The sequence below is a fragment of the Eptatretus burgeri genome, chromosome 4, assembly GCF_056783735.1.
Source record: "Eptatretus burgeri isolate ZD-2024b chromosome 4, Ebu_testis_v1, whole genome shotgun sequence".
Classification (NCBI taxonomy): Eukaryota; Metazoa; Chordata; class Myxini; order Myxiniformes; family Myxinidae; genus Eptatretus; species Eptatretus burgeri.
Genome location: NC_140964.1, coordinates 102,489,915 through 102,495,750, shown reverse-complemented (window position 1 = coordinate 102,495,750; position 5,836 = coordinate 102,489,915). Strand labels below are relative to the sequence as shown.

General features: G+C 40.7%; 1 pseudogene; it reads right to left on the bottom strand.

The window, feature by feature from the left end:
- Nucleotides 1-4,211: 4,211 nt before the first annotated feature.
- Nucleotides 4,212-5,053, bottom strand: LOC147028784 (uncharacterized; annotated as a pseudogene).
- Nucleotides 5,054-5,836: the final 783 nt, after the last annotated feature.

Sequence of the window (5,836 nt, the reverse complement as noted above, 5' to 3'; positions counted from 1 at the left end):
ATTTAGGAATGTCAAGATCTCTGACCTTCATTTTGCAGATGATCCAGTCATCTTTGTGGAGACTTTAGATATGCTTTCGGGGGCCCTCGAGGTGCTGAATGAGGAGTTGGAGCTTCGGAGGAGTAAACATCTACCTTGGAAAGGCAAATCACAGCCATTTTGTCAACGTAGTCACTCTTATTCAGAATAACCATGCCAGAGCCTTTATCTGGTCTGGAAATCTGGATTTCAGGATTGGATTTGAGGTCACGTCCAGTGACCGGGCAATCGCGCTGCATCTGGAAATCAAACAAATCGTTTGGAATCCCACAGTAAGCATGAGTGAGACCGGCTTGTCTGGAGTGTTTTCCGGGTGATATCTCAGCCATCCTTTGAGCTAGAAAGCTGAAATTTGGGGACAAAAGTGAAGAACTGCTTTGGCAAAAAAGCTTTTTTTATTTTTTGATTAATCAATTAATTGATTCATTACGTTATTATTATTATCGATTTATATAATCACTCATTTTTTTATTTCTCCTCCTGGCAATATCTCAGGCAACTTTTGAGCATTGAAGCTGCTATTTGGACACAACAGTGAACAAGTGATTTTGCTATAAAGGGTGTTTTTGATTTATTGACTAATCAAATAATTATTTAATTTTTCGATTAATTACTTAATTTTCGAAAAGTTACAGATTCAGATGACAGTGGTGGTTTTGGTGTGCTATTAGCCAATTGATGAAGAAATTGATTCTCTTACGGAGGGAGGGAGCGGGATATTGTAATCGTCCGGTTTGTTACTTGGCGAAATCTTCGATTTTGTCAAGTATGTTGGTCTGTTCCATTTCTTGGTTTGTTTGTGTGTCCGGTCGTCTACAGCCCAAACGGCTGGACTAGTTGTTCTTAAATTTTTACACCTGATAGGCAATCCACCTGAGACAGTCTGCGTCCAAACCCCGTCTTAATCGGACTAAACTCGCGACGTGATGTCACACAACGTGAAAACACATTTTTGGACAAAAATATATTTTATACGTGTGTTTTTCATATTTTGGGTGACCCTGACCTTGACCTTGAGTCAATATTGATCAAACTTTGTGCACATGTTAATATTACATGCATAAATAGACAGTATAAGTTTCAATATAATAAGTGCAAAACTGTTTGAGAAATAGCCATGTGAAATTCACAAAATTCCCCATTGGTTTATAATGGGCGATAATATAAAGTGATGCAGAATCCTGATCTTGAACATCACCAAAAGTCACATATCTTTTTGCACTGTGGATTTCTATCAGCTGTTAAAATTTCATTCAAATCGGTTAAGAATTGTGACCTGTAGAACGAATAGAATTTTTTTTTAAATCACGCCAATAGCTAAAAACTTTAATGTCATACGCTTGCGAAAACTGTGCATAATTTGTACTAACATGCGTTTTAAAACATTTAGATATTCCATTGAAGTTTGTTTTGGCATCAACCGGAAGTCGCTACGACTTCCGGTTAACGCCAAATTAAACTTCATTCAAATATCTTAATGATTACGAAATGCATCTTATTACAAATTACGCATAGTTTTCGCAAGCATATGACGTCAAAGTTTTGCCTATTGACGTCATTTAAAAAAAATATTTACGCTCGTGTGCAGCCGAAACTACTGAAGCAATCGTTCTCAAATTTCAACACGTGATAGCCAATCTTGCTGAAATAGTCTGGGATCAAATCACGTCATAATCGCACTTAACGTCACGACGTTACGTCAAAAAAAGTGAAAACAAGCTTTTGAACATAACTCGGTAACCGGAAGTCGTAGCGACTTCCTATTCACGCCAAAACAAACTTCAATGGAATATCTAAATGTTTTAAAATGCATGTTAGTACAAATTATGCACAGTTTTCGCAAGCGTATGACGTCAAAGTTTTTAGCTATTGGCGTGATTTAAAAAAAAATTCTATTCGTTCTACAGGTCACAATTCTTAACCGATTTGGATGAAATTTTAACAGCTGATAGAAATCCACAGTGCAAAAAGATGTGTGACTTTTGGTGATGTTCAAGATCAGGATCTGGATTCTGCATCACTTTATATTATCACCCATTATAAACCAATGGGTAATTTTGTGAATTTCACATGGCTATTTCTCAAACAGTTTTGCACTTATTATATTGAAACTTATACTGTCTATTTATGCATGTAATATTAACATGTTTACAAAGTTTGATCGAAATTGACCCAAGGTCAAGGTCAGGGTCACCCAAAACATGAAAAACACACATATAAAATACATGTTTTTGTTTTACAACATATTTCAAACCTGATAACGGGATCGTAAAGCTGGTGCTACCGAATCAAGGCCATCAATGCACAGTCGATCTATTTTGTCGACTGAATCGCCCATCTCTTGTGTGTACATGCGAAGAGTGCGGACAGCCTGCCAGGGTTTGGCTTGACATACTCTTTGAAAATGACCCTTCCATCTACATTCGTTACATTCTCTGCCAGTGGCAATGCAGTCATGATCCCTTCCCCGCTGATATCCACATCTCAGGCAAACATCCTGTTGATCCACAGCACCATTGGCGTTATTGCGGGATTCCCTACCACGAGCATCGCGTTTGGTAAACACTGCGCCATTATCGCGAGCACCACATTCTACACACCTCACAACTTTCTCGCACAGCTCGTTTACCTCCAGCGGCATCTCGCACATCGACTGTATTTGTGTGTGGCTTGCCTCAGCGGCTAGGCAGATATCCACAGCTTTGGCAAGATCCAGGTTCTTTTCACGTAAAAGACATTCTTTGATCCTCAGATCGGACATTCCGAAAACAATTTCATCCAGAATCATTTTATCCACCTCTACAAACTCACTTGATCTGGCCAACGTTCGTAGATCCATCAGGAAATAGCTAAATGACTGCCCAGAAGTTTGGTCTCCCAGAAGTTATGCCGTTCATACACCAGGTTCTTCTGAGGGTTGCAGTAATCATTGAACTGTTTTATCACCTCTGACAATACCTCACTGTCTGATGCACAGTCAGACACAAACGTGTTGTAAACCTCAATTGCCTCCACTCCAGCACAGTAAAGCAAAATGGCGACTTTCTGACTCTCCGCCACGGAGGCCTGCCCTGTCGCCTCTAAAAACAGCTCAAATTGCTGGGACCAGCAGCGCCAGTTCTCACTGAGGTTCGTGCCGTCAAAACGGAGGGATGATGGTGGCTTAAAGAGTTCCATAGTTACGTGGAATCAATCTTTACGGCCACCACTGCCACCATGTAATGATCGGACCAGCACATGGGATCAAAGCAATGGCTTTAATAAGTAAATAATCCCAGAAGGCAAATGACATAGTTCCAGTAATGCCAGATCGACAAGATCTAGTAGCAACACCCCCAACAGGGGGAATGAGAGGTGAGGGCAAGAATTTGGAATTTGATAAAGGGACTGGCGACTGTTCGCCTACTCTTCCTGAAGGACACCGTGGAATTTTTAATGTCCCCCTTTTTAGGTGTGCGGCATACATAGATCGTCTTGTCTCTGAAAACACGATTTAAATGCGACTGAAGAAGATAAAGAAGAGGAAGATGGCTCCCTTTCCTGCTGACATTTTTTTAGGTTCGTGGCAAATATAAAACCTTGTAGTGAGGGGAATAAGGGAAAACATCATTACACGCTGGACAAAAGTGGCAATTTTTTTTTTTGTGGTTACCTATCGACTTGTTTAATTAAAAAAATCCCATGCTCCAAAAAATCTGACCATATTTACATGTGATTATGGGTCAAAATCCAAGATGGCGGCCGAAAATTTTTAAAAATCGATAAATCATTTTAACTTCGCTAATATTGGTCGTAAAAATATGTGTAAACTATCTATTTGTAAGTAATGATGCCCAGGGAGTCGATTGGAACCATCAGATTTTGGATTCGATCATCAGGAACTAAGATAATGGTCACATGTAGAAAAAATATGGGTCGCTCGATACGAACATTGACGTTTCGCGAGACACATTTGTTATATGAGACATACTTTGCTGGATACATATTTTAATAAAAACTGAACCATTATATCATGTACATGTGTATATGATGTACACTAATGAACACAAGCAAGTTAGTTCTTTTCGCAATTGCAGCTACACAGGTCAGTACAGTTCAGCCCAGATTTGATACATTTGCAGATGCGACAACCACGCTCGGATTTACAGCCACATTTGATAAGTTCAGTGCAAGCCTTTGCAGCTTCTGTTATTGTCATCCAAATTGGTTCCCATTGGTCAGCCTGTAGACTCTATCCAAACGCTTCAGGCGACGGTATGATAACGTGGGCCTGCCGACTTGCTGACCAAATTCCAGCCTGAAGCATAACTCTCTTGACATGTTGTACCAGAGCATCCTGCAACAAAGTAGTATATACATTGCTATAAGACAAACTGATTGGGTATACACTAAATTTCAATCTTACTATTTAATTCAAGTATTCTGCTTTATACCCTTAGTACTAAGTACCTTAGTTGGTGGAATATTTTCAACAGGTCTGCTTTTCTTGGAGATCAACTCCCGCCTCGCATCGTTTATGTCGGCGTCATTGCTTGTTTTGTCATACATGACGATTGTGAAGCGTTCAAGGTGTTTAAATTGAGGCGATCCAGTATCCAACGTTTCAAAGGGATGATTCCAGATGAAGAGGAAGGCTTCAGTAACCAAAGGGTAGCTTTTCCATGATTGCCAGGCACTTTTTTGCCCTTCCGGAAGAAATACAAGGTGGTATCACTCCCTGAAAATGCGTGGAATACAGGAAATGCCATGCGATCCTTTCTCCAAGGCTTACAGATATGGCGTTGATGCTGTAAACACAAAATTTTTTACCAACGCCAAATGCTATACAGAGCTCCAGGTCAGGTTGCAGTTCCAGCAGATCGAAGAAATGGCCGACAAGGATCACAAGCACATGTGTCAACCGTACGCACTTGTACTTTCTTGACCCCATGCTGCAGAGCATGTGCAATATGGAACACAATCCTGCTGTCTGCTTCTTCATGTGTGCAGTCTGACATCACGTGACTTGTGCCTCTGGAAACAACTGTAGTGCCATTCGTTATGTAGATGCCTTTTTCAGCAGGCCAGTTGCCATCAGCCACTTTCTGTGTCAAAAATGAGAAGAGTTCATCTTTATTGGATGAATCCAACAGGAAATCATTCCACTTGGAAGGTATCTTTGTTCTTGGATTGACCTTGAGGTGCACACCACTGCCTCTTCATTCTCTTGTGGATGCCTTGATGCTGCTTGGCAAGTATTGGTCCCAGACGACATCTATCCTGTCTCTGACATACTGTAGCTCACGCAAAAGAAACAGCAAGAACATAGACTGTGCGTAGTCATCAAAGGTAGTAGCAGTAGCAGCTGACAAAGTATGGGCTAGGACGGCGCCATCAAATATCTTACAGTCCACTGTTCTTGGAAGTTCGTCTTGTTCACCTTGTTCGAATACTTCAATGCACCTAATCAAATCTGACTTGGTGCCCGTCCGAGGTTTTCCATGATCCGACATACTGGGGGAGGGTACAATTGATTTTCATGCGAGAAAAATATGTCTAGATCTCCATCCCGCTGTTGATTTGCGATGTACAGTCGACCAAAAAGGCTTGCATCACTTCGAATGGCTGTGAGCTCTTTCGTTTTGGAGGTTTTCTTTAGTTGTGGTGTTTGGAACAAATGCAGTTTTTTCTTTTTGATTGACTCGTGAATAGACTTGCTTTGTTCTGTGAAGACCTCCTTCTTAAATATGTTGTACTGAGCATTTCCAAGAGCTTCTAATCCTTTCATAGCGTTAGCTACTTCCTGGTCGGCGCATTG